The sequence below is a fragment of the Mauremys mutica genome, chromosome 3, assembly GCF_020497125.1.
Source record: "Mauremys mutica isolate MM-2020 ecotype Southern chromosome 3, ASM2049712v1, whole genome shotgun sequence".
NCBI classification, from domain to species: domain Eukaryota; kingdom Metazoa; phylum Chordata; order Testudines; family Geoemydidae; genus Mauremys; species Mauremys mutica.
Genome location: NC_059074.1, coordinates 203,323,863 through 203,351,830, shown reverse-complemented (window position 1 = coordinate 203,351,830; position 27,968 = coordinate 203,323,863). Strand labels below are relative to the sequence as shown.

At 44.6% G+C, this 27,968-nt stretch overlaps 1 protein-coding gene and 1 long non-coding RNA gene across 3 annotated transcripts in view; one reads left to right on the top strand and one right to left on the bottom strand.

Moving 5' to 3' along the window:
- SHLD1 (shieldin complex subunit 1) overlaps nt 1–27,968 on the top strand; it is a 77,410-nt gene that overhangs the window by 32,079 nt on the left and 17,363 nt on the right. The window lies entirely within an intron of this gene.
- LOC123365705 overlaps nt 11–27,968 on the bottom strand; it is a 71,790-nt gene continuing 43,832 nt past the window's right edge. The window contains exons 3-4 of the long non-coding RNA XR_006577704.1: nt 5,585–5,651; nt 11–640 (exon numbers count right to left, since the gene is read on the bottom strand). This is a non-coding gene — a long non-coding RNA (uncharacterized LOC123365705). The remainder of the gene's footprint in view (nt 641–5,584; nt 5,652–27,968) is intronic.

The following is a 27,968-nucleotide window of genomic DNA, read 5'->3' as shown; positions in this document are numbered from 1 at the left end:
GATAGAAGTTCCATCTCGATCAAGCACCTTAGGCAGGATATAGGTTGCTTTAGCTGAAATATAGCCTCTCCTCTACAGCTACGTTACATTTTAGATGCTGATTTCCTATGTAACTTTTAACGTAATTGCTTTCCAACACTGATGTGTGACTGTTAGTAAATATTTTTCATGCATCTTCCATCCAAGCATCTAAAACGTGCTTTACAAACATAGGGCCATAGTGTTCTCTGTGCACATAGCTCCCAGCTAGGGGACAGGGCTGGTGGAATTTCCATTGTACCCTTCTGCCGGCAAGGTGTTCAGAGGTATCAGAAAATTTGGTCCCCGTGCCCAGGTGTAGCCCAGGTTTGCTCTGTCCCCCTCTCATGGCAGGACCACAAGGAGGTTTATGAATCTGCTACAGCCTTTGAGCTCATAGATCTGGGTCTTTTAGCTCAGGCTGTACAGGCTCCTGCTTTTAGGTCCAGAGAGTCCAGGATTCAATCCCCGTGGCTGATGACCCACCAAGGGCATTGTGGTATTTGGAGATCCCCAAGGCTTGCAGAGGTACAGGGATGGACAGAGGTTCTGTTCTGTGCTGCTTGGGGCTACCGTTCTGGCTGCTGGAGCTGAAAGTCTGCTTCCAGGGGCTGGGGGCATTCTGCAGAAGGGAACCAGAGTAAGTTCACGCTGATGGGGTCAGCATCGTGGTTTTCCCCCGCCCAGATTTCCTATGGGACCAGAAGGGGGATGATGCTGTAAGGAGCATCCCACCAAGCCCATGAGATTAGAAAAATGGGAGGTAAATGATGCCACGGAAGTGACTTTCCCCCTCGTCCATTTCCCTTCCCCACCAAGCAGAGATCTGGCAGAGGGAGCAACTTGGCCGACTTGTGTAGTGCCAGTGCTATTGGTGTGCCTGGCGTTTTACATGGGGTAATGCAGCCATACAACGGGGACAGTGACCCGGGGAGGGCAGCTCCTGCTGGGGAGGAAAGTTTCTTTCCTTGTGTGGATCTAGTGTTTGTAGGCCTCACCCCAGCATCCCCTCCCACCCCTCCCTTTGGCAGGAAAGTCAACAAGAGTCACCTCCCTACATTCTTGCCATACTGCCCCCTTCTGATGTCCCAGTATAAACTGGGCTGGATTTTCATGTTAACGCTGCTACAGTCCAGAAGGTTTAAATGCATATGTTAGTAATAGCACTGACTGTTTGAAACTAAAAACAGTTCATTACACGGAGCTTTTGAATAAGACCCAGGAAGGAAATAAGGCTGAGTGAGAATACGAGTTACAGCTAAGATTGCAAGGGTTTTTCCCCCTTGGAATTGCAGCATTTCCATCTCCGGCAGATCCAAGGCTGACTGCTGCCTTTGGCAGTTTGGAAGGGAGAGTCCTTCCTTAAGTTCAGCTGACACAGAGGAGCCTGCTTTGATCTTGCATCTCAAGTATTCTCTCTCACCCAGTGAAGAAGGCCCTTTGGAAAATGTAGTCAAAGCAGCTAGTTTTCGTTCTCGTTGTGAGAGAGCCTGGCTTATTTCCTCCTATTCTCGTCTAGGCTCTGTCTTTGTAGCTAAAGCTTGGTCTTCGTTCAAAAAGCCTTCAGGAACTTTTCTCTTACTCTAAAAGTTCTCTGAGATTTTCAAAGCCATCTAGGGGATTTAGAAGCATTTTCCTTTAATTCCAATGGCAGATGTGTCTAAATCCCTCTATCGCTTTAAAATGTCAGCCCTCCAAATCCACCAAATTCTTCTTTGCACAAGTGACCTCACTCAGTACAAATTACAGTAAATCCTATATCAACAGGGGCTATGGAAGAAGGTAACTTTGTTCTAAAGAAAATACGATGAACCAAAATCTGCTCTCAGCCATGCCAATCATTGGAGTTACTCTGGATTTACACGAGCGTAAATGAGAGCAGAATTTGACCCATTAAGTGATTCAAATGCTTACGCACTTGCTTTAGACACATGTCTGTACCATTGGAGGTACAGCGAGCCAGAAAATGTCCCCTATGCCCCCCACACCACTTGAAAATTTTTGTCTAAATTTTCCATTAATGTGTTTTGTGCAAAATTTAAAAAACTGATTGAGGGAGGCTGTCAGAGTAGACTCGCCGCTGGTGCACCCCTTGTGGCTGGGGGTAGCGTAACAGGCTCTCCTTCTCCAGCAACCCCTGCTGACAGCTGCTCTATCCCTGCTGTGGTCTGCTGCTTCTCATGACTCCTTCTTCCAGCCAGGTCATATTTAGACAAAGGGTCTAATAAACTAAAGTCACATCAACGTAACTCCTCACCCCTGGTTTACTCTTCTCCAGACTCTTCCCCCTTCCCAGGCTCAGCAGAGTTGTCCTCCCACTTTGATGCAGAATAACGCCTCCCTGGAGCCCTAGCTCCAAAGTCAATAGTCCTCCCCATCAGAGTGTTTCCTCACCACCTCTTCCAGTGGAACAGATGGGGAACACGGGCCCTCCCGCTCCTGTGGGTTCTAGCAGAGGGAACTTGTAATGAGCATACAAGGTGTCTCTGTCCAGTCTCCCACCCCACTGCCACCTCCCTGGGCTTTTTCCTTCCTCAGCCTGTTTGCAGGCCTCTCCGGGGCTTATTGCACATCTGCATCCCTCGAGGCTTTTCCTCCACTCTCTTGCACCAGAGAATGCCTGTATAACACCGACAAACCCCAGTGATCAGTGGGTGGGATTGAACCTGGGACCTCGGGAGCTTAGTGCATTTTATCTCTCTCTCTAAGTGGTCTCTGTGCCACTAGATGGGACAGAACACCACACCCAGGAGGTGTGTGGGTTACACCTGCAGAGTTCTTCCCCTCTCTTCCTGCAGCCGCCTTCTTATCTGGGCTTCCTCCCTTTATGCTAACCCCTCAGCTCCTCTCCTAGCTGAGATTCATCTTCACTTGGGCCTGGCCCACCCCAACCAGCTCCCCTTTCAGGGCCAGTGTGGGGTTTACACCCCATCACAGAGTCAATGTATCATAGGCCTCCCTGGCCCTGGTGTATCATGGGAGATGTAGGCTGCTGGGGAACCTGGCCAATAGAGAATGGAGACAGGAGGCAACTAACTAGACCTCTCCTGCGGTGCTACGGGAGCATATATCCACGTTGGAATGGTTGGGTTTTTAGCCATTTGGGTTTTTGACCTTTCTGTCAATAAAAACAACTTTCCACAGAACAAGTTTCCTCAGAACCCCATTTTCCATTGAAAAACAGTTTTGATGGGAAATTTTTGACCAGTCATTCGGGTTGGTCAAAGGTGGACTTCTGTGCTAGTTACAGACTGCTTCATAAATGAACCACTTCTTCAGCATGTTCCACAAATCTGACCGTACCCTCGAATCACTCTGGTGAGGCAGGTAAATAGTATCACCGTTTTACAAGTGGGGCGATTTAAGCTGTCACATGAACTACACTCTGCTCTGTCTCCTTGTATTTTCTTTTTCCTGGTAGACCATAGGGACTTTATGGAATGCAGGAATTGCCAGATCAGACCCAAGGCCCATCTAGTCCAGTATCCTAGTTTTTCTTTTGCTTTTTTCGTTCTAAAAAGAAAAAAAATAAATGCATGCCCTGAATCCCCGTGTTGTTCAAGTAACCGAAGGAAACACCGCAGGAGTGTGAATGTTCACATTACATTGACATTCATTCCTGGCATGCTGTTGGTGGATTCTCTCATTAGTGTGTTAGATGGCATTGTCTGGGGCTGCCAAAGTGTCATATGTGTTATACTTTTTGTATAATAAAGCTGCTCCCTGTAGCTTTGCATTATGTTCTTCTCTCAGTCTCGTGACAATGCAGATTCTACAGAAATGACCCAAAATGGGTTATATCAGTGCTGAGAAGCCAGCAAATTATAAAACATAAAATTGCCAAGATAACCTTGCTGGATAAAATGGATGTTACCTTTTCCTGCAGCTTTTAAAGTTGCATTAATATTTCAGTGTTTAAATTGTGTCAGCTGGATCATTGAAAAGTGGCTTGTAAAGTTCTATTAGAAATAGAACTAATTTTTAAGCCACAATATTGTGAAGGTGAGGAATGGCTGCTGTGGCAGCCCGGTGAAAAAGGGCAGTGGGTCTCAACCATGTCCATGCTTGAAGACCCCTCCTTTCCATACCGGGAACCCCCTGTTCCAGCCGGCCAGGACCCCTCTCCCATTTAGTGGGATGGGAAAGGGGAGCCCCGACACCTGTTTGTGATCCCTCTAGGTTGAGAACTCCTGAATAAGGGCGTATGATGTAACCTGACATAGGGTGATATTCAGTGCCAATTGGAGTCAGTGCGGATTGGCTCAGACCCATGAAGCACTGATTGCACGTTTTGGGTCCCATCCTGTAGTGATTACTGTTCTGAATAGTTCTTACTTGCACAAAGAATGCTATTGAATTAGCAGGACTACTCACAGAGCAAGGGGTACTGGATCAGATCTCTATCAAATTCCTAGTCCCAAATATGTAATTGCAACCAGACATCTCAATGTAAGTTGAACTGTGCTGTACAACTCCGCTATGGGGAGTTGTCAAATGGAAAGACCTATTTAATCTGAACCTAAGTGTTCTGTGTGTTTTAATTGGTTTTCCCCTGTGGAAAAATTGCTTAAGTGCAAGATTAGTTGCAGAATATTATAGTACACAGGATGGTGCATTGAGTAGGCAAACAGTTTAATGGGACCAAATTGTGGGGCCCGGTTAATCTCCATCCAAGAATATTAAAGAAACTGGGCACATGAAATTTCAAGCCCAATAGGAAGGATTTTTAATGAATCCGTAAACTCGGGGTTTGTACCCCATGGTTGAGAATTGCAAATATAGTACCTATACGTAAGAAAAGGGGTGGAGGTAGGGATCTGGGAACTGTAGCCCATTAGTTTGATCTCAATTGTATGCAAAATCTTGGAACAAACTTTGAAAGAGAGCGTAGTTAAGGATATAGAGGTAAATGGTAATTAATTGGGATAAAATACAACATGGTTTTACAGAAGGTAGATCATGCCAGCCCAACCTGATCTTTTTCTTGGAAAAGAAAACCAATTTCCTACACAAAGGAAATGCAGTAGATATAATCTACCTGGATTTCAGTTCACATGAGAAATTATTAGTTACATTGGAGAAGATGGGTATTAATATGAGAATCGAAAGATGGGTAAAGAACTGGTTAAAGGGGAGGCTACAATGGGTCGTACTGAAAAGTGAACTGATTGGCTAGAGGGATGTTACTAGTGGAGTTTCTCAAAGATCAGTCTTGGGACCAGTTTTATTTAACATTTTCATTAATGACCGTGGCACAAAAAATGTGAATGTGCTAATAAAATCTGCGGAGCTGGGGATGAGGGGTTTGGAGTATGGGAGGGGCTCAGGGTTGGGGCAGGGGGTTGGGGTGCAGGGGTGAGGGCTGTAGTATGGGGCCGGAAATGAGGGGTTCAGGGTGTGGGAGGGGGCTCTGGGCTGCGGCAGGGGGTTGGGGTGCGGGATGGGGTCAGGGCTCTGAGCTAGGGGTGCAGGCTCTGGGCTGGGGCCTGGGATGAGGGGCTTGGAGTGTAGGAGGGGGCTCTGGGTTTGCGGGGGGCTAGGACAGGGGGTTGGGGCACAGGCTTACCTAGGGCGCCTCCATCACGCGCTGTGTGAAATCTGTCCAGCAGATCCTCACCAAAGCGTTTTGTCCTCTAGAATAATCCAAGGAACAGATTATTTTATGTCGATCAACACCATCCCATTGGAGTATGTACATGTCTCTCCCTCCCACTCTATTTTGTGTTCTCTTATGTAATTCGGTATAGTTACTGCTGATGTGGCAGATAGTGTCGTTCTGATAACTTATTCATGTAACTAAGATGTTCTGTATTACAGATTTATGGGCATGTCTTATGTAACTAGCATATGCCAGGGCATACAGTCCTGAGATATCTGCATGTCTTGTGTATATCTGAATGTCGTTAGGACCAAGAACTGCATGAACCTGGTATTTCAAAATAATCTCATATCCTAAGCTCTGTGGTTCAGTTTGTGTTGTCTTTTAAATATTTCATTCGCTTTTCTGAGTCTGTGTATATGGTGCTTGGAAGAAGTCTGCTGTTTACGAGCTAGGGAGTGTTGCTCAATAATTATAGCAGCGGACCGGGAGATGGGTCTTGTGTGTTCTGTTCTTGGCTCTTACCCAAGTCACTTAAGGGTTGATTTTCAAAGGCACAAATCTGTGTAAGGTTCGCTCCGTTCTGGGTCTGGGGTGCTGAACCATGCCATTTAGCCTCCTTAAAGGAAGTGTTTCACTGCAGCCCAGACCATTCCTCTTTCTATAATTCCAGCCCTTTCTCTGTGAGTTACTTCAGGTAAGGTGTCTGTGTGCTATGAGACAACTATAACATATTGCAGCAGCAGGACTGCATTAGGAAGCAGCCATCATATTTTCAGCAAAGGGGAAAGTAGCAAAGTAGAAAGGAGAAGCCTCTGTTCAGATCCTCCCCTGGCCTCAGGTCCTCTTCTGACCCATTGCTTCACTGTAGTGTTTCTCTGGGATTTGCTTCGTGGTGGCACTGGAAAATGAATCTCCCATCAGGGGTGGGGTGAACCAGACATTGGTAGAGGGAACCTGACACTGGTGGAGTGAGAAGCAGTGATTCTCATTAAGCTTCTTTGCAGAGCTCCTCAGAGCTGAACTTCTAATAGGCAGAACTTCTTAGATTCTGCTTAATGGATGGGGAGGGCTCCTTCAGACCCACCTGAGTAACAGCACTGGGTCTGACACCACTGCAGGAGTAACTCGTTGGCTGCAGCCAAGTTGCACTCTGTTACATCAGTGGTGGAAATGAGGTTGTAGGGGGAAGCCACTCATTCCTGTGCAGGAGAAGAGTTTATGCCTGATCAAGCATTGTATGGGAGTGCATATGTAATTTGAGTGGGGAAGTAATGGGGGGAGCTGGTCACAGCTCCCCCATCTTACTGCTCCCAGGAGGCCTCTGCAGTCCTAAGTGCCCTAGCATGTGGAATCAGGATACCTGTCACTGAGTTAATGGATATTAATAATACCTAGCTTTTACATAGCACTTTTCATCAGTAGATCTCAGTGTGCTTTACAAAGAGGTCAGTATTGTTATTCCCATTTTACAGATGGGAAAACTGAGACACAGAGTGGTCACCTGGCAGGCTGGGGCTAGAACTCAGGTCTCCTGATTCCCAGTATAGTGCCCTACCTTTAGACCATACTGCCTCCCTGTTCTTGCAGGCCACTGTATGTTGTCTGAGTGGCTTCAGGTAGATGTGGAGGCTATCCAGCAGCACGGAGGGGAGCTGACTTAAACCAAAAGCTCTGATCTTGAGGGTGACTCTGGATTCAAAGTTTTCAGCTAGAGCTTTTCTCTTAATTCTTGTAATTGTCCCAAACAAGCCTTTGCCCGGGGCATCTGTCCGACCTGCCAGCATGCTGTGAGGGAAGGCTGGCCTGTAGTATTGCATTTCAAGCGTAAGACTAGTGGCCTAGCATCTTTCACTTTTGGTTCCTTTTGTTGTTAAAGTTGCTAAAATGTTTTTCCTAGGGGAGCCCTCTCTGGGCTGGGATGATATCGAATTTTGTTGTATTGTCCAGTGAGCCACTGCAATTATTTCATGCCTTTTCTCCCTCGGTTAGCTGCTCGACCGACAGTCTCTGTTGTTTAAACATGTCCACTAGAAGCTACATTCACCTGGGCACCATCTTTTCTCACCCACTTTGACTGCCCTGTAAGCTGACAAGGGCAGCGAGTCCTGGTGTGAGTGAACCCTGGCCAGTCGCTCTTTAGTGCAGCATTGTTTGGCAATGGAGATCACGGCGTCTGCAATGCCTCAGACTAGCACAAATCTTCTCCCCTTACCATTTCCCCCATTTTGAATTGTATTTGTTCCATAACGACTGATCTCTGTGGCCAACCCCTTCCTCTCTCCAACCCCACAAGTAACATTAACATTACAGAGAAGTGAAAGAGAATTCAAAGGGGTCAGCAGAGAAACAAATACAATACAAATCACAAAAATACAACTGCAGGGAAGGTATGTGGTGGTGAAAGAATCTGGCAAGCGGCACAGCATGTAACCACATGTGCCCTGTGTCATGCAGAGGGGGGAAAAAAATAAATCACAGGCTTGCGTTCTCCTAACATTGAAAGAACTATACGAATAAGGAAAGCAATATTATTTTCTCTCTCTGGAACCACTGCCTTGAACCTTCCCTTCCTGCTATCAATTTAAAGAAACTACTCGTATCCTCATGTCTTCACTCCCCTCTTTCCCTGCACAAACAATCGTGAACAAGAAATTGTAGCTGCAGATGGGCAATCGGCTTCACTGCTCAGCCAGATCTAGCTTGAGAGTTCTTTGCCCTTTGAGTCACTTGAATTACAAAATCCCCAAAGTATGGGCCCCTGCTAAACAGCTTTAGGATTTTTCTCAACAGAATAATCTTCCTTGTTAGGCTGTGGTGCAAGTACCATCGCTGCTAAGGGAACACTGCAACTGGGCTGCATTTTGAGACAGCTGACGATACTGCCTGCTTCCTCTGTAGAGAGGAGCCTTGATCAGTCTCAACCACATAACGTTTTGTGTTTGAATATAGCTCTAAATGTCTCTTCGTTTTACTTTGAGATTGGCCAGAGCCACAAAGTTCAGGTCCAGACTGAACGTTCCCAAAGATTGGGAGTTAAGCTGAAATAAATATCCTATTTTAAAGGTAAAAGCCTGACATGAATTGGGATCTGGAGCTGCATCTGAATCCCACCAAAATTTCAGGGGATGCTCTGATCCAGGACATTGGTTCCAGCTTCCCTCTCTTTATTTTAGCAGAGTTTAGTGATGTGTGAACGCAGACTGATTGTTTATTAAAATGGGGAAGTGAAGAGACAAATAGACATTTTCAGCAGCTAACAATCTTTTAGGAGCAAACAAGACTGCTAGTCAGGGAAAATAACCCACTTCCTCCCCTGACAAACCCCACCCATGTACCTATTCGCTACAACAACGTTGACTTGAACTCAAAATACATTCTATGGGTGGCATACCTGAGATCACTTATTCACTGATGCTTTAGAAACTCCCGCACCCCAATCTGGGTCTGTGCTGGTTATGTGCTATGTATGTATCCTGTGAACCTTGTAACCGATACTTGTAACTTCTCATAACTCAAGCTTGACCCCAGATGTACAGTACTTTCCTTCTTAACTGGTGTAAATTTGATTTTAAACTGTAGCTTTAGTATATCTAAAAATAATCTAGTCCTAAAAGATCATGAGTCGCAGAAAATGTGTGTGTCAATAAAATATCTGGCTTTAAAAGACTGAGGTATTTCACACACAGACCTGAAAAATCAGAGTAAAAAATATGCACCGGCACATAAGGCCTGAAGCAACTGCGGTATTAGTCATGTCCACCTGTCAATACTTTTGTTAGCGTGCCACTCTGTTTGGTAGAATTGATCCAGTTTCTTTCACACTTGCCACTTACATCTATGGCTTGGTTCACGTCAAGTGTGAACGTTCTAACTGCATCTTGGCTAGATGGGAACTTCTGAAGAAGAACTTGAGTTGTCTGGTATTTTCGTGAAACATATAAAACAACAAGCAAGAAAAGCTTTTTCTTATGATGGAAAGATCCTCTCATGAGGAGCATCTTGAACATATATGTCAGTAGCCCAGGTGTGAAAGCCTTACTTGTGTTGGTATCATTGTGGAACTAGTCTCATTTGAAAGGAAGGATGGCCTTGTGGTTAAAGCAGTAGAATGGGCTGTGGGAAATTTGCGCTCAGTGCCTGGCTCTGCTATGTGTGTATCCCTTAATCTCTGTGCCTCGGTTCTCCATGTGGAAATGGGTAACACTTCCTTTGTTTGCCCCAATCTCCGTAGCAGCCTCTAGATGCACAAGTAACAACACTGTTATCACTGAGCCCTAAATTATCCATTAAGGAAAGAATTCCGGGGGGCTCTTAGCATGACAGTGCATTAGGGCAGCGGAATCTGCCACTGCATGGATGCTTCTCTTTAACTCTTGAAGTAGCTTCTATGGAGCAATTAGGTACCCAGTCCATGGTCTTGCAGGGCTGGGTGGGGGAGTTGCTCACAGGGGGAAGCCCAGCTCTTGGGCTGGGTCTGAGGGCTGCGGATGTGGCATGAGGCACACAGGTCAGAAAGGGTTAATACCTTTTTCTTTGTAAAACGTTTTCTAGATTTTGTGTAGCTGAGCCCCTTGATTACCCTAAAAAAAATAATCTCTGGAAATGGATGGAAATCTGCCAGGCTGAGCAGTGCTTCTGTGTTGACACTGAGCCTTCGCTCTACGGTTACCCACTAACGATAACTGGCAGCTGGTTATTTATTGCTGTAATAAGTGCTGGCAAGCAAATGACAGTGTTTTCTGCTCTGCACTGTTCTTTTCAGCACGTTGAGGGATTTCTTGCTGGGCTCCATTATTTATGTTCGCTGAGTGGGGTTGTCATTTTGCTTTTGCACAGTGGACTTTGGCTTTTGTTCCCATGCGGGCAATACGTTAACCCATCGTCTCTTTTAAAATTAACATCCATGAGACAGTGCTTCTTACTGTGCCAATAATCTCTGGGGTACACCTGAAGACAAGCCCCTGACAGTCTCACTCCCAGAAATCTCTGCGGGGGTGTTTCTGTGCTTTTATTTTATGTATTATTTTACCACCTAGAGACCCCTGCTGAAATCAGGGACCCATTGGGCTACACTGTCCATACATGTCATCCCTGTCCAGAAGAACTTACAGTCTAAATAGACAAGCTAGGCAAAGGGTGGAAATGCAGGATGGAGAATAAAGCAGAAAATATTACAATCCCTTTATTTCAAATGAAGCCAGTGATTTATAGAATCTGTGCAGTACTAGTACCCAATCTCAAAAAGAGTATTGCAGAACTCAAGGGGGCTCCAAGAAGGGCAGTAAACATGATTGGGGGCAGGGAAATACTCTCATATGAAGAGAGGTTGAAATGGGTGGGATTGCTTACCTTTAGAAAGGAGATCAAGGAAAAGGGCCACAATAAAAGTGTAAAAATGGTGAATGGTCTAAAGACCACGGGGACAACTATCCAGATTAAAAGGTGGCAAATTGAAAACCAATAACGGGAAATACTTTTTCAAAGACTTTATAATTAGACTGTGGAACGCCCTGCCAGGAGAAGTTATTGAGGTTTACAATTTAGCAAAATTTAAAAAAGGTTTGGACAAATGGCTAAAAGAATATCCAGGGTGCTAATAGTTAATGGTAACAAAAAGTTTGGAAGGGATATTAAGCTTCATGGTTTAAGCCAGTCTCTGACTATTAGAGATCAAGATGAGACCTATTATGTGGCGTAGATTACCTGACATCCACCTACTGTGGGATTCTTATGCTTTCTCTGAAGTATCAAGTTCTGGCCACTGTCCGAGACAAAACACTGGACTAGATCATGGACCTCAGATCTGATCAAGTCTGACAATTCCTATGTTTTCTGTTCCAAAAGGAAGCAGTATTATTCCCATTTTACAGATGAGAAACTAAGGAACAGAGAAATTATGTGATTTGTGACAGACCTAAGTACTGAACCCAGATCTTCTGAGTCCTAATCCAGTGCCTACCTGTATTTGAAACAATTTTATAGCAATTTATAGAAAACTGCTGATGAAATTTTTCATTTAGCCTTTAGAGCATATAACTGGTTTATTTTTTCTAGTTTAAGGTGTGAAACAAGAGGGATTTGTTCACTGCTGCCTTGCAATTTAGCAGTAATTTCTTGACGCCTCAAACTCCTTTCTTTTAAAGTGCTAAATTGGAACAAAACGTGATTATCAAATCTGTACTCCCTGTTGAAATCAATATTACAGTGCTTCTCTGCAAAGGGTTTGGGGTAGCCTAGCGAAGAGATAGCAATTTCATCCTCGCTGTCATGGAAAATGCTCCTAGCTGGGGTAACCCAGACTAGCAAACGGGGAACGGGACTATAATTTGGAAGAACTAGCTGAGCAAAGACATCATATGGATTTTCCAATTAGTCAGGGATGAGAGCTTTGTCTCTTTCTAACACTAAAGTAGTGCTGTGACAGCGGAGTGGCAATACTTACAACGAAAACACTTGCTAATGTATCTGTTTGGTCCAGATGCCCTAGGACTGCCAGAGGCCCGAGAGCTACTGGAAACCTTGAAAATGCTTCATAAAGTCCCCAGGTCCCGGTCAGCTATGTATCCATTATCACCTCCCTGAGAGGCAGAAGAATTCTTCTGTTGACATAACTCTGTCTACACTGCGGGCTATGCTGGCTTAACAACGTCAGGTGGATTTTTGAAACCTTTGGGCGACATAGCTGGATTGACTTAACTTTTTAGTGTAGCCCTGGCCTGAGATAGCTCAAATAATGTTAGTCTTCCATTACACCCGAACTCTTCACCTTTCCACTCCCTTCCTTCCCTTTTTTGCCTAATTGTGAATGTCATCCTGTCTCTCTCCACCACCTTTTTTTGTTGTTACTCCCACCCTAACAAGTGATGTCTGTGTAATGTTCTGATTTTATATATATAATAGCCAATGCAATTATGCACCATATCACGTGAAATGTGCAGTATTTGGTGACATACAAAAAGGTAAACAATGTAGAGTTTGTATATGTTATGACTCTCGAATATTAATACAAAACTAAACACACAAAAATAAATGACTGCTTTGCTTCCTCTGTGGCTGCCAAATGGGGTTATCGGTAGTTATATTTTTCTCCTGATGCAGTGTTAATTAAAGATAATAAAGATAGCATGAGATGTGAAGCATAAACAGTGCGAGCGAATCCATTTCGTACTGCACCACCAATGCTTTGTCGGAGGATATTTGGTATTGCTGCTTGTTTAATAATGTGTGTGAGTCATGCATAGAGTCGGTGGCAGCATTCCAGAAACAAAGTTCAATTCAATGGGGAACGTTGCTGCCTGTGAGCTCGTGCTAATGGATTTCATTCCTATGTTACAACAGAGTGGAAGGGAATATCAGGGAAAATTTAAATTGGCCACAATCTGCTCTTCAGCTCCTATAAAGCTGGGATATTTGAGCACAGGGAAGATCATGGGCTGGTGTCAAACTGCATCACTCCATTGTTGTGGATGGAGAGATACCAGCTAAGGGTCTGGCCCTGAGTTCTCAGTAAAAGATTTGGTCCTACATAGGGAAAGCTAAATACTTTCCCTGCCTGCAACAAACAAATATAAAATGGCATGTTTTCTCTCACTCATGCATCATCCATTCGTAACTGATTATAGCTGCAAAAGCATATGGGTAGTTTTGACCACTCCAGGCTGGTAACTTGCCTAAAAGCATTGAGGGCATCATGCTGCTTCAATGGCTTTTTTTAAAAGTAAAAGTCTGCTTTTTTGAGGTCCACAGAAAACACTCTTTCATACTGATTTGCCCTCTGCTGGCCTTTAACAGATGCCTGGTTACGATTCAGAAAATACGTAGCTAGTTTCCCCAAAAAATCTTTATTGGGTCTGGTTTAAAACTTGAAGTTGATGTAACAGACAGAGCCTCTTGTGTTTGCAAGCTCTCTTGAGACCACGGTAATTTTCTTTCTGAGATCAGCTGATCTGAGTCTTTGCACCAAATTCATTTCTTTTAAACCATGAAGAAATTGTTGATATTTCCTGTAGGAATCCCTTATGCAATCAAAACAGAACTTGCCCTCCAGCAGCAATACCAAGTTGGTACACAATAATTAAACTTCTAAGGTCAAGTTCTTCTTGCAGCTACACCTGTGAAATCAGTGGGCTTGCAACTTGGAAGTCAATGAAATAGAACTGAGTTGCACTGGTGGAGCTGGGAGAATTTGGCCCCTTGGAAATAGATTACCGGTAATTCAGCATGCATCAAGAGGCCACTCCAATTCCCCTTGAAGTCAATAGAAATCTTTGCATTGACTTCAGTAAATGCTGTGTCAGACAGAACGGGGATGGGTAGGGTTACCATGCATCTGGGATTTCCCAGACATAACCTCTTTTTCAATCCTCCAGCCGGGAGGAATTTTCAAAGAGGAAATGTCCAGGAAAACAGTCTCTGTGCCCTGATTGGTCCCTTCCCTGCATCCACAGCTGCCCAAGCCTGGCCTGCCAGATAAGCAGAGCAGCCAAGCACCTCCTGGTCGGGCCACCCACCCGCCCCTCTGCGGGGCTTCAAAGCCTAGCCAGGAGGGGTGACAGGGCCAGGCCCTGGCTCCCCGCCCTGGGGAGAGGGAGAGACCCACAGGGAGGCGCTGACTGACAGGCTGGCGCTGTGTCCCAGGCCTGTACCAGCCACGCTGCCACCGTGACAGGGAGTGCGACTCTGTCCCCACCTCAAGTATGAGGCCACAGGTACCTGCTCCAGCACAGTACACATACACCCCTCCAGCATCCCTCAAATGTCCCCTTATGCACCTCTCCCAGTACACACACACACCCCTCCCATACCACTCAAATACCCCCTCCAGCTCTTTCCCCCCACCCCCAGCCATGTCCTCTATTTGAGAACTTGAAATATGGTAACCCTAGGCATGGGCACATTGGAGGAGGTTCCTAAACTATGGAATCCCTTTTGAACCTTTACACCATTTTGAAGCTCTCCCAGACATTTGACTAACTCACCCATCTTTCTCCCCACGGACGGCCTTTGACTTCTTTCCTCAGCTACACCAGCAGATACCCAGCTTGTTCCAGACCTCCCACCTTGCTCCTGCAATAAGGAAAAGCTAGTGCTGTTTGTTTGTTTTTTCCCTGTGGGAGGCTGGATGTTTGGGGATGTTTTCTGATGAGATTTTGTTTCCTGTTCACCAAAACTGGCGCTTCTTGGTTTAGCTTTGGTGGAACCAATGTGTATCCCTTTACTTCGCTCTCTTCGTGGTATTAATAGTGTCACGGAGCTTGTCCACCAGCAGCTGAAGCAACAGCAGATGGGGCCAGTGGACTTGGCAGAATCTGTTCACTTTCAGGTAGAGAGAAACATGAGCTACAATGCTTGGATCTTGATCTTCATTTCCCCAACGTTTGGGTTGTTCCAAGATTTTGATTAAACCCATTTTAGTGACGGGTCAGCAGCAAGGTTCAGAACCAGCTCTAAACTCCCTCAAGAGTAGAAGGGTTGTCCAATGAGAGGAAGGATGGCCCAGTGGCTAGACTTTGGGCAAATCACTTAGTTTCTCTATGCCTCAGTTTCTTATCTGTAAAATGGGGATAACGGCACTGTCCTAATTCACAAGGTTGTTGTGAGGACAAATACATTAAAGACTGTCCAGTGCTTAGATACTACAGTCATGGGGGCCAAATAAGTACCATAGGCTAGAAAGTTCAGGGTAGCTGAGATCTGGAGATTTAGTTGGGGTCCATCTTTACTTTAAGGACAATTTCGTCCCAGCATTCAATGTGGAATGTGCCTGCCAGGCCATACATATATGCACATTTGTTTGTTTAAAACAAATAAAAGGAAGTTCTTCACGCAGCGCACAGTCAACTTGTGGAACTCCTTGCCTGAGGAGGTTGTGAAGGCTAGGACTATAACAGCGTTTAAAAGAGAACTGGATAAATTCATGGTGGTGAAGTCCATAAATGGCTATTAGCCAGGATGGGTAAGGAATGGTGTCCCTAGCCTCTGTTTGTCAGAAGATGGAGATGGATGGCAGGAGAGTGATCACTTGATCATTGCCTGTTAGGTTCACTCCCTCTGGGGCACCTGGCATTGGCCACTGTCGGTAGACAGATACTAGGCTAGATGGACCTTTGGTCTAACCCGGTACGGCCGTTCTTATGTTCACATTCTGATGCTCCAAGTGCACCTTCCCATAATATTGGCATGTTTTGGCATGCCCATGATCCAGTCATAAAGCTGTGACAGTAGGATTAGCAACAAAAAAGAAAGGAGGCAGCTGACGAAGGCTCTTTCTCACCTCTCTGTTTACGCAGTGAACCCTGGGTTGCAGTCCTGGATCTCTAGGCTCGCGTTCCATGCTAGCTGTCATATTAGCACTAGTGAATTAGGGGAGGGCCACCAAGCGTTTGAACCAGCCTCTATGAAGGATTAAGTCATTGCATGTAGTGTGCATCCTTCAGAAAAAGCTCTGCAGAATGTAATAGAAAGTGGAAACTGTTCTGTAGGACCCTGTAGAATTTAATAGTTACACCCCTGCTGTTCTATAGATTGGCTTAAATAACCTATAGAAGGATGATATTCTCTCTCTCTCTCTCTCTCTCATACTCTTTTGGAGTGATATCTATAGAACATTGTTGGTTTCATCTGTAAGTTCTTTTTATAGGACTTTTTCGTAGAAGGGCTTTGCTGGCTTTGGGCAATGGCTGCAGGAACGTCAGTGCTCTGTTTAATGTTCAGTGTGAATATTCCCAAAAGCTCAATGCAGGATTTGAAAAATGTCAGTTCCACAAATGTGCCTCAGCGCTCTTGGTTACAGGCAAAAAATTAAACAAGAGAAGCGAGCCGTACAATAAACCATCCTTAGTACAACGGCATTATCCTTGTAACAAAAGCACTTTGGGGAAATATAAGAAATATAGTAGGTGGCTTTTAATCTGCAGAGCACGTTCAGTCAAAGTAGAGGGTGGAAGCAACCTTTGATCACTTAGGCTCAGATTTTGCCATCCTTACTCAGGGTAAGCAGTGCCTTGCTTGTGAATAATCCCATTAAAATCAGTGGGTTTACTCACAATGTAAGGGATTACTCAGTGTCGCTGCAAAAAGGTTTGACTTGGACTCCATATTTTATGTAGTGTTGTTGGAAGGTAAAAAATCCTTTTCCTACCTCTACTTTAGACATAACATAGATCTTGCAGGCCCAGCTCACAGCACATGATCTGCCTGTATCTGGCCCTTAGAACATCTCCAGGGATTAATGCACATTGTATTTAGAGAGTTTTATACTAATGGCTGGATGGCAGGTATATTGACCTTATCAATGGATTAACGGGCTCAATACAGGAGTAAAAAGATGGAACTCTGCGGCTTGTGATCAAGAGGAGTTCACAGTAGATGATCTGATGACCCCTTGTGGCTTTAAGGGTGTGATTCTTTGAATAACTGTTACTGTAGCATTCACCATTGGGTTGAGAATGAACATCAGCATGTTCAGATGGGGGCAGAAAACATTTAGTGCTTTACTTCTTCAAATCACTACCCCAATAATGAATTCTCCCACTTCCAGTAAGCCTGGCATTTTTCTTCAAATGTCGTGTGTTGCACTGATACCAACCCAGCCCCTCTTTATATGGGAGCGCCACTGGCTACTCAGCTGTTTTAGCCGTTCTCCTCAGACCGGCATCCAAGCACCTCTAGCCAACACAGTGGTTGAAATACAGCCAGGCGTGGGCAGTCGACGCTGTCCCAGCCAGCAGAGATGCACCAGCGGCAGTGTGCATCAGAACAACAACAACAAAAACCTTGTGTAAGCATGGCAAGATCGTGGACTGGGGCTCAGGAGAGTTGGGTTCTGCGCCTGTTCTGACACCAACCTGCTGGGTGATCTTCACCAACTCACCTCCTCTCTATTTCCCTTTCTCCTCTTCCATTTAGATCAGGGATAGCTCAGTGGTTTGAGCATTGGCCTGCTAAACCCAGGGTTGTGAGTTCAGTCCTTGAGGGGGCCATTTAGAGATTTGGGGATTGGTCCTGCTTTGAGCAGGGGGTTGGACTAGATGATCTCTTGAGGTCCCTTCCAACCCTAATAATCTATGATTCTATGAAACTTACTGACTCTCCGTCTCCGCAGACGACAATCTTCAGAAGTTTGAGAGCCAGGGCTCGGAGCTTCTGCTGTGTGAGAGGCACCTGCCAGGGCTTGGGGCATTAGCCCCACTCCTGCTGAAGTCCCAAGCCCCGGCAGGTGCACCCTGTGGGGCTGAAGCCTGAGACCACTCTCCCCACTAGGCAGAAGCCCCTACCCCACCACCCTGCTGCAAGACAGAAGTCCTGAGCTTCCCCCTCCCGCCCCGTCTGGTAGGTTCAGAATGTGGGAGTGGGGTCATGGGAGGCTCAATGAGCCGCACTTTAACTGTAAAAAAGCTGCATGCAGTTCGCGAGCCATGGTTTGTCCGCCCCTGATTTAGATTGTGAGCTCTTTGGAGTTGAGACGTCTCTGACTATGGGTGCCCAACCCTAGCACAATGGGTCCCCAATCTCAGTTGGGACATCTAGGCACTACAGTAAATGACAGTAAGAAATCACTCTCCCTCTCATCTTTGGAAAGTTGGTGTGTGGCTGTGGCCTTCTCCTGTTAAGCATTTTATAAAGCGTGTGGAGTCACAATCTTATAGCAATATTCTGCTCATATCTGAAACTCTGTAGGTAATTTCCTAGAGAAAGTGACTGAAACACCACAAAAACTGTGAAAGATTATTTTATGCAAATACATGCTAGCTCCCTTCCATGTAAACACCTCTTTGATATGATTCCCTTCATATTGCTCAGTAATCTGTTCATCTCAATTTTCCTAATCTTTAATATTTCACAAAACTTTTTAAAAAGGAAATTAAACTCCTGTTTTCAGATAGGGAGCTTTGATTAGGCTTAGCGGCATACATTGTACAGCAGGCAGCAAACAATACTGATATCAGGGGGTAATTAGGTTGAGCGTCCTGAGCAGTTCTCAAGACCTAAACCCTAGAGGGGGAAAAAAATTAATGTGCCAGTGGTCTTCATAAAACGAAGGCAGATTAAATCGGGAGCACTGTCACAGCATTGCTTTTACGGGCACATCTGCTGCAGACTAATTACCTCTCTTTTGCCCATTAAGTTAATCAGTGTTTTTGGTTTGTGTCTGCAGTAAAAACAATTAAAAGCTCAACACTCCTATTTTTATTTTTTTGATAAATTTACAGGTGCTCTGCTTTTGAGGGTAATTTAATTTTAGTTTGATGTGTATCATAGTCCAAAGTGTTCTTGTTAGACAACATGCTCTCTCTAATATAATTTACCTGTATCTAGAGTGTAATTTTCTTTTCAATCACCTTCTTTCAGTTCCTTGGGCTGTTTTTGTTGAAGAGTACAATAGCTTTTTCTCTTTTTTAAAGAAACAAACAAAACAACTTTGTGTAAGTGATTTTAAAGCAAACAAAGAATTGCCATTGGCCCTGATCCAGCAAACCACTAAAACACATGCTAAAAACTAAGCTTGCATTTAAGTCCTGTCGACTTCAGTGTTTTGTTGACTAGGGAAGGACTTAAACACATTCTCGAGTGCTTTGCTGTCTATTATAAAAATAATTGGGGAGGTAAATGCACTAGATTGGAGCAAATTCTGTCACGAAGCTGCAAAACAGGTATGAAATATGCCCACATGTATATGTTGTGGTCAACTGGGGCAGATGTAAATTGGGATTTTGCTGTGTCGAATAGGGTAAAAGACAAGCATCCTCATGCGTGTAGGGATTGGGCACTTCATAGTGACCGTCAAGGTAGAGGTGGGATTTTTAAAGGTGCCTAAGGGAACTAGGGATCCAAATATCAGTGAAATGCATGGAGAGGTAAACACCTATCTCCTGATAGCCCCTTTGAAAAGCCTGGTCTGTGCTCCTAAATCACCTGGGCACTTTTGAAAATCCTATTGTGGGTTTCCTTCAGTGTGTCATGTAGATGGATGCAGTTATATAACTCACACATTAACATCGGATGTTACAGGCTAGCGAGGCTGCTCCCAGTGTGGTCTGGGTGCCTAACTCCCTGAGGCCCCTTTGAAAATATGAGCCTAATATACAGAAGTTGGGCAGTTCGGTTGCAGGGCCAGACAAAGCCTGAGATTCTGCCAAGCCACTGGCAGTGAGCAGAGGTTGTGGGCCAGCTCAGACCAAGTGAGTGAGTGGTGCTGGCCCAGAACAGCAGAGGGGTGGGGAATGCGTTGATATTAGTGCAGCCTCTGCAGAAAAGTCTCCCACAGAGTCACGGTGAAGGAAACACCAGGAAGGGGGAAATGTTCATATCCTAGCCCTGTGTGCGTGGGCTGTGTTAGGAGCGGGTCAGTACACCGCCTGCTAACACGGTGTCTCAATAGGATTGAAAACCCGTTTCACAAAGCAGGGGAGGATGTGAAATGGGGTCTGGAGCAGCAGGAAACAGCCCAACCTTTAGTTTAACAAGCCTTTCTGTCATTTATGTTGGAGAAGGAGCAGCACCAGCATTCTGCACAGTGCATAGGCCCTCTAGTTACAGCCACATCTAATTTCCTGTGCGCTGCAGGTAGGAGCAGCCATAAAAAACCACAAACACATCAGGCCAGGTCCTCAACTGGTGAAAATCCTCCTAGCTCTATAGATTTATACAAGCTGAGGATCTGGCCCATCACCTCTACCTATAAATACACATTGTGAAGCTGGGCAGTTGGCTCCGCAATCACCCCTCCCACTGAAAGTCATGTGCACCCATCTTAAGGACAGACTTGGCGCTGCTTACCTAGGAATGGTGAGTGTCATGTTTTCAAGCTATTTTGTTAATTAAATCAAGTTCCTAGTCTTATGTAACCATTAGACCCCCCCCACGTTTCAGTGAATAATGAAGCTGTGTTCAGAAGCTCCATATCTGGGAGACAGACATTCCACATTATAATAGCTTTTGCCTTTCTTCTTGTCTACTTAATTGGCTCCCAGAGTGCTAAAAGTAACTGAATTTCATCTTGATGGTTTGATTTAAATGAGCTTTTCATTCCCATTTCAACTTACAGCAATTCTGAAAAAAAATCTCTTCACGGGTCATTAATTACTTCCACCAACACATCTTCTTAAGTAAGCAGAGCAATATTCACATATGCTTCCCCATCTTCCCGTTCAAAAAAATTAGTCCATAAAAGCATGCATTCAACCAGCAAGATACTGGAGTAGATCTGATGGGTTGCAAGTGCAGAGAGGAAAGGAACTGTAAGCTATACCACTCTGTTAAGAGGAACTTGTTGCCCCTTAAAAAAAAAAAACCAACCTACTGGCTGGCTCCTTCAGCTTTTCAAAGGGTCCCTACTGGCCCAGCTAATACAGGATGCCTCCTGCAGAAAGCCTTGGCTCTTTGGTTGGCCAGGCCAGAGACATCAGCTCAGCCTGTTGCTGGCAGAGAACAGAATTCCTCCAGCTCAATGCAAGGTTGCAGAAACTTCCTTTTGATGCATTTGCATTTACATTGTGGCCACTAATCTGTCCTAAATAGGGGTCTACTCTCGTAGGCACCGCACCTATTTGACTACACGTTTCCCTCTATAAATGGGTGCTAGTTGTTTATATAGCTTTGTTATATTTTCTCTATTTTTTGTCTACACTGTGACTTTCATTCCTTAGGCTGTGTCTGCACTATGGACCTTAGAGCTGTGCAGCTGTGCCACTACAGCTGTGCCGTTGTAAGGTCTCCTGTGTAGCCGCTCTTTGCTGGCAGGAGAGAGCTCTCCTGCCGGTATAATTAAACCACCCCCAACAAGTGGTGTTAGCTACGTCAGCAGGAGAGCCTCTCCTGCTGACGTGTTTCAGAGTAGCAGCCGTGTTAGCCTGTATCCGCAAAAAGAACAGGAGTACTTGTAGCACCTTAGAAATTTGTTAGTCTATTTGAGCATAAGCTTTCGTGGGCTTATGCTCAAATAAATTTGTTAATCACTAAGGTGCCACAAGTACTCCTGTTCTTCCTGCTAACTTAACGTTGTCCACACCAGCACTTTTGCCAGTGAAACTTATGTTAGTCGGGAAGGGGGTGTTTTGTTGGTCGGGGTGTGAAGAAAGTTTTACCAACAAAGGTGGTAATGTAGACAAAGCCTTAGTTCTCTTCTTATATTTCTCAGGTAAGCGGGGGGCGGGGTGGGATTTCAGAAGAGCCACGTTCCCATTTAGTTACCAAGTGAGAACAATGGGAGTTGCTAGATGCTAAGCAAGAGCTACCCGCTTTATTTAGACCCACTTCTGAAAAATCTGCCCTGTAATCGACAGACTTATAGGCTTTCCTCATGACTTACCCCAAGGCTATCTACTGAAATAGTGAATGTCAGAGGTAATTGAAGTGAATTGTCCAATTCGCTCACAGGTTAATAGATTCATAGAAAGGGTCAAATCCTTAGCTGAGTAAGTTGGTATAGCGCAGTGGTTTTCAACTTGTGGTCCACGGACCCTTGGAGGTCTACACGCTATGTCTAAGGGATCCACAAAAGGTAACTATGAAAACAGTTTCAGATCCCAGAAGAGGCATTCTGTTTTTCTGATCAACCAAAAGTATGTGAGTACCATCTATTGGTCAATATTGGGACGTGTTGTCGTTACCATAGACGCCCATAGTTTAGCACTCTCTCACTCTGCATCAAATGCGGGCTGAGCATGTGCAACATTTATATTTGAATTCTGTTCAGTTGATTTTCAATCTAAGACTTCCACAGATCACTGATTGAATTTCCAAAGGGTTCTGCACTTACATTTGAAAATTTTTAGGGGTTCGTAAATGAAAAAAAAGTTTTAAAACCACTGTTGTAACACCTCTGGTCCAAACCGTTCACTAAACAATTTCTGAATAAATCAGATTTGTTAAAAAAAATATTAATTCAAAAGGTGAAATCCTGGCTCCACTGAAGTCACTGACAAAAGTCCCGTTTACTTTAGTGGGATCAGAATTTCACCCAAAGTCATCTTCATGGATAGTCAAACAGAGAATTCTTCCTATAACTTGTCTGCTATGATTAGTGCATCTGACTCCGCTCAGGCTGATTCTGTTTAAAAATGCAGGGCTAAGGACATCGGTAACAAGATGCAATCTGTAACACCTAGCATACCAGATTGGTAGGGACCAAAAGCTGTTACTGTTTGCGCTTGGTGAAATAAGTTGATCTCAGTTCAATTCATACTGCGTAAGTGTCTACATAAGACAAACCACCCCAGCAACTTTCATATGTATTGGCACTTAGCTGAGAGACCAAGGACTGAGTGGGCAAGGAGACTAAACTTATCTCTTACCCAAAAATGGTCCCTTCAGGTCAAGGGTGAGGCATTGCTGCTGCCCATGTCAGTACCACTCTAAGGATGCCCCATGTTTTCCCCTCTTGCTGAGACACTGTAGAGTCCCATGGCCAAAGTGCATCATTGGAGATGTAGTGCAGCTCAGGAGATGGGCCCCTATAGGGCAGAGGGCTGAGGGCCCCAAACCACAACTCCCGTGAGGCACTGTGGCTGCACAGATGCTCCTTGATTTATGCAAGTGTTCCGTACCGGAATGCCTTGCGTAAATCGAATTTTGCGTAAGTCAGGAACATATACCCGACAATTATGCCCCCCCCCCAAAAAAAAAAAGCTTACGGAACTTTTTCTGTAAGTGCACATTTCTGTAAATCAGGTTTGTGTAACCCGAGGAGCATCTGTATTTCCAAATAAAACAGTTGGTTTGGGGGTATTTGCTTTTTCAATGAAGAGTCAGAATTTTCTGCAGAAAGCAGACAGTTTTCATGAAAGATTTCATTTCATTTAAGTGGACATCCAATTTTACATTTTAAAAGTATCTGTGGAAAATGTCAGTCCTAAACACGAGTAAAAATAAGAAAAACAAATTGTAGCTGTTCCTAAGCCTCCAAGGTATGAGTATCATCTGTAAATTTGTCCATCACTCTGCTCCAATAACTTTTCTACTCATTACTTACCTTAATGTAATACTGCACCAGAGCTTATTGGAATCAAATGCTTGTTAAAAATGCATTGAAATAAGCAAACCAAAAATGACAAGGAGTTTACAAAGTGACAAACATCCCCTAGGTAGTAAACTTTTATATCTGTCTGGCTTTTCATTGTCCTATATGGAAGATGGATTTTCTTTCTCAGTTTTTTGGAAGTTTCCTTGACAACTGTTTAATAATATTTGAGCCTTCACTTTCCTTAGTAACAAGGTGTTCCCTCCATTGGCTGGAACAAAGGCAGATAGCTATCTCTGTTATATACAGAGGGCCTCCAGTTCTTGTATTTGGTTGGTATCTCATTTCTTGATCAACTGCTGTGATTGAGAGGAAAGAATGACACAATTCTTCTCTTGGCACACAGATAAAAAGCAAGCCCAAAAAGTGATTCCTACCCTCCCATGACTTTGGGGGAGTTTAAAAAAGATTAAAAGATGACAAGTCACTCATTTGAAAGTTTAATCTTTCTAAGGCCCCTGTTATCACTGTATCTGAACCCCTCATAATCTCATGTTTTTATCCTTTCAACACCCCTGTAAGGCACTGAAGTGTAGCTATCCCCATTTTACAGGTAGGGACCTGAGGCAGGCAGACAGACCAAGTGACTTGCTCAAGGTCATGCAGGAAGTCTGTGGTGGAGCAGGGAATTTAATCTAGGTCTCCTGGGTCTCAGCCCCAACCACTGGGCCATCCTTCCTCTTCTTCATACCCGCCAGAGTTTTGTTTGCACAAAAGAGAGTGCCTCTCGCTGATTTTGTTCTGCTCCTGGGACATCATCTAGCACCCCTGTGTGCAGATATAAAAGCTATCATAAAGCTGGATCACAAACTTGCCTACATTCCCACACAGGTATATAAGGAAGAGTGAATCCCCAGACTCTCACACGCACCCCAGTAGGGCCTCACTGAACCTTGGGTCTGCTACTATGTCCTGTCTCTAAAACAAGCAGGGTGGGAGGAAGGGAGCAGAGCAGAGCTGTATGTCCATCCCTAATGCACTAGCCAGTTATTAAGAGCAGGGAAAATGTTTTGTACCAGCTCTGGTTGAAGTTGAGATGTACTACGCTAGGGAACCCTAAACCGTAGCAACAACCCAAAAAACTGTTTAGATGTTCTCCTCAATCAGCCTACATTCTTAGGGAAGTGTTGTCAGGCAGGTGGAGACTGCTTCTCTGCCTGCAGGTGCAATTTGTGGCCACTGACTGATTTGCATGCTCAGACGCGGACACTCAGTTGGGTAGTGTTAGACGTGTAACTTCTATGCATCTACAGTTCGGAAGGGTAGACTCACCTCTGGTACACCCCCTTGTGGCTGGTCATGGTGTAGCAAGCTCGCCTTCTCTAGTGCCCCCTGCCAATAGCCTACCAACCCCTGCCTATTCTCGTTACTCGGCCCTCCAGCCAGCTCATTTTGAAGTCTCTCCCCTTCCAGAGAGAGACTGGATCCTCAGCTCTGATCTATCCCCAAAGGTAGCTGCCTGTGGGTTGGCCTTCTCAGGCCCACTCCAAGAGTCTCCTTCATCCCTGCTGCTCTCTCCCATCAGGGCCAGTCCCAAATCATAAGCATCCTGCTGAAGCTCCCCTGCTCTTTACCCAAGAGAGGCACTGCAGTGTTTCTCTACTTCAGGCTCCTTCTAATCTGGGCTTCCTTTCCTTGTAGTCATCACCCTGTTCCTTCCCCAGCTGGGCTTCACCTTTAATTAAGCCTGATGTGCCCTCCAGGTACAGCCAGGGGCATAATTAGCCCCTTTCATTGCCTGTGCGGGGTACACACCCCATCGCCCACTGGCACAGAAATGTGGGGGGTCAGCATTGAGATGAATGAGCTCTTTACACATCAAAAGCAAGCAAAAGAGGTCACAAATCCATGTGTCTCCTTTACAGGTCACTGGTGAGTGACTTCCTCACGGTCATACAGCGAGCTGGTGTTAAGAATCCCTTGCTGAATTTTATGCATTATTTTAGTACTTCAGAGTGAACTTTCCCTCTTTGGCTTCTCATGTTTCACTGGAAAAAATCTAGGTACTCGGTTCTTGTCTTGTCACAGTTCTGACTTCTGAACAATATGACATGCCTCGTTCTTCTGGACCAAATGTCACAAATCTCATTTGTGCAGCGATCTGCAGCTCTTGTCGTCTGAGATTGATACGGAAGTACACGGAACAGGAATACAAACCTGAATAACTGATCGCTAGCACGTGGTGTGGCTGCTTATCACATTCAGTAGGATGCCTCCAGGAAGAACTGTCGGCTTCTTTTGGAATATTGGAAAGTGGGCAAATTTTGGTGCCTGTCTGGGAATCTGAGCTGCCTAGTAAAATGCATTGGTGGCTGCTTTATTTTTTAAGTATCTTTGAGTACATAGGAAGTGCCAAACAGGATCAGATGCAAGGACCATCTCGTCCAGTGTTGTGTCTCTGACAGTGGCCAGCCTCAGATGCTGCAAAGGAAGGTGTAAGAACCCTCATCAGGTAGATATGGGATAATCTGGCCCCCACATTGGGATTCATAATGATCAACTAGTTAGAGATTGGCTTAAACCCTGAAGCATGAGGTTTCATATCCCTTTCACAACTGTTATTAACTATTATCACGCTGGATATTCTTGCTGTCCTTATAAATGTCAATCCCCTTTATGAATCTTGCTAAACTCCTGGATTCAATGACTTCCTGTAGCAGTGAGTTCCACAGTCTAATTCCATGTTTTGTGAAAAAGTATTGTTTTTAAATCAGCTTTGAGTTTGCCAACTTTTAATTTCATTGACTGTCTCTTTGCTTTTGTATCACGGGAGTGCAAACTGACTTGGCGAAAGGGAAAAAAAGGAGGGGTATCCTTTTCTCTGCTGTCTTCCCTGCTGCATGTCTTTTTAACTTGAGTATCAAGAAAGTCTTCTGACTATTTTTTTTGGGGGGGGCGGTGTCAGAGGACACCATAGATGACTTGGAGATGTCCCTGTGAACTTTCTGACCTCTTAGCTGAAGGGTTGGGCAGGCTGAATATTTATTTTTTCCTCCCAACTGCCTAAGTTAAATAGGTATTAACCAAATTCAGAGTTTGTAAAGAATCAGAATAAAAATTGCTTTTCCTTTCAGTTAATTGGGGTTCAGGGGCAAAGTTTCTTTTATGTCAGAACCCTGCTAATTCAACAACTGCCTGTGGAGTCTGCTGGGAAAATGAGACTAGGCAAGACCTGAATTTCTAACTGTAAAAACAAGCAGAAAAAATACTTCAAAAACCTTAAATCTCTTCAGCCTTTTCTATGCAACGTAGCTAAGCAAAAGGGCTTCTTTATGCATCATAAAAGACGCACACAAATTTTACTTTGCAGGCCACCTTTACATTTATGCAATAAAAGCCAGGAACCCAGCTTTTATGCTAAACTGTTTGGAGCTCAGCTTTTATTTTTATTATACAATACAGGTAGCTTGAAGTCTAAGAGGATCTAGCTATAAACTTCACTGTCTTGTTCAAAAAAATTGTATGGGTGTGTTGGAAATTTCTATCTGAGAAAGCAGAATTTAAAGCTATTTACCAAAAACGATTAAAAAACCCTCCAAAGATTAATACGTAATTTATTTTTTTTAAAGAAAGTCTACAAGAGGAAAAAATGCAACTTGGTCAGTACTGAAATGTGTGCGCTCCCCAGTGAAATATCCAGAGTTTCTTCTTGTTTGTATCACAGTAGCAGCAAAAGGCCTCAACCTAGACTGAAGTGTTGTGAAGAGCTACATCCTACTTTGCTGAAAAGTTCATGCACATTTGGGAAGGCGTCCCAAACTGCATCGGTCCACTCCCCCATGGCATCCACCAAACAGCCCACCTTCCTTCCTAGAGTTCAGCACATTCCTTAGTTGGCACTGCTCCACAACCTCGGACTCCACCCCATGGCTTTCCTGGATGGTGAAAGACAGTCACGAGTAACTGTTGCTACTCATGATCAAGATAACTAATGCCTTATCAGGGAAGGAATCTTCACTTTCTCCTTCAAGCCGTGTGACTGACAGTGAAGAAACACACCTTGGATACATTGGTTCTAGCCTGGATATTCAGGTTTTAGCCAATTATTGCCCATGTCAAGCCTCCTATTCCGGAGCAAGCCCTGAGTGAAGCTAGCTAAATGCCAGCTACAAGTTCAGGTAATTGAAGCCAATATCCTAGACCTGGCACAGTCTGAACTCTCACCAACCCACAGAATTGAAACTGCCTTAGTGGTACTGATGGATGAGCTCTTCCTCTCAGCGCAGTAGAGGATAGATCTGCATTCTCACCCTATTGGACCTTTCCGCAGCGTTTGACGCTACTGATACTGCTGTCTTGCCAGGGAGAAGTGGCTGGGATTAAGGGTAA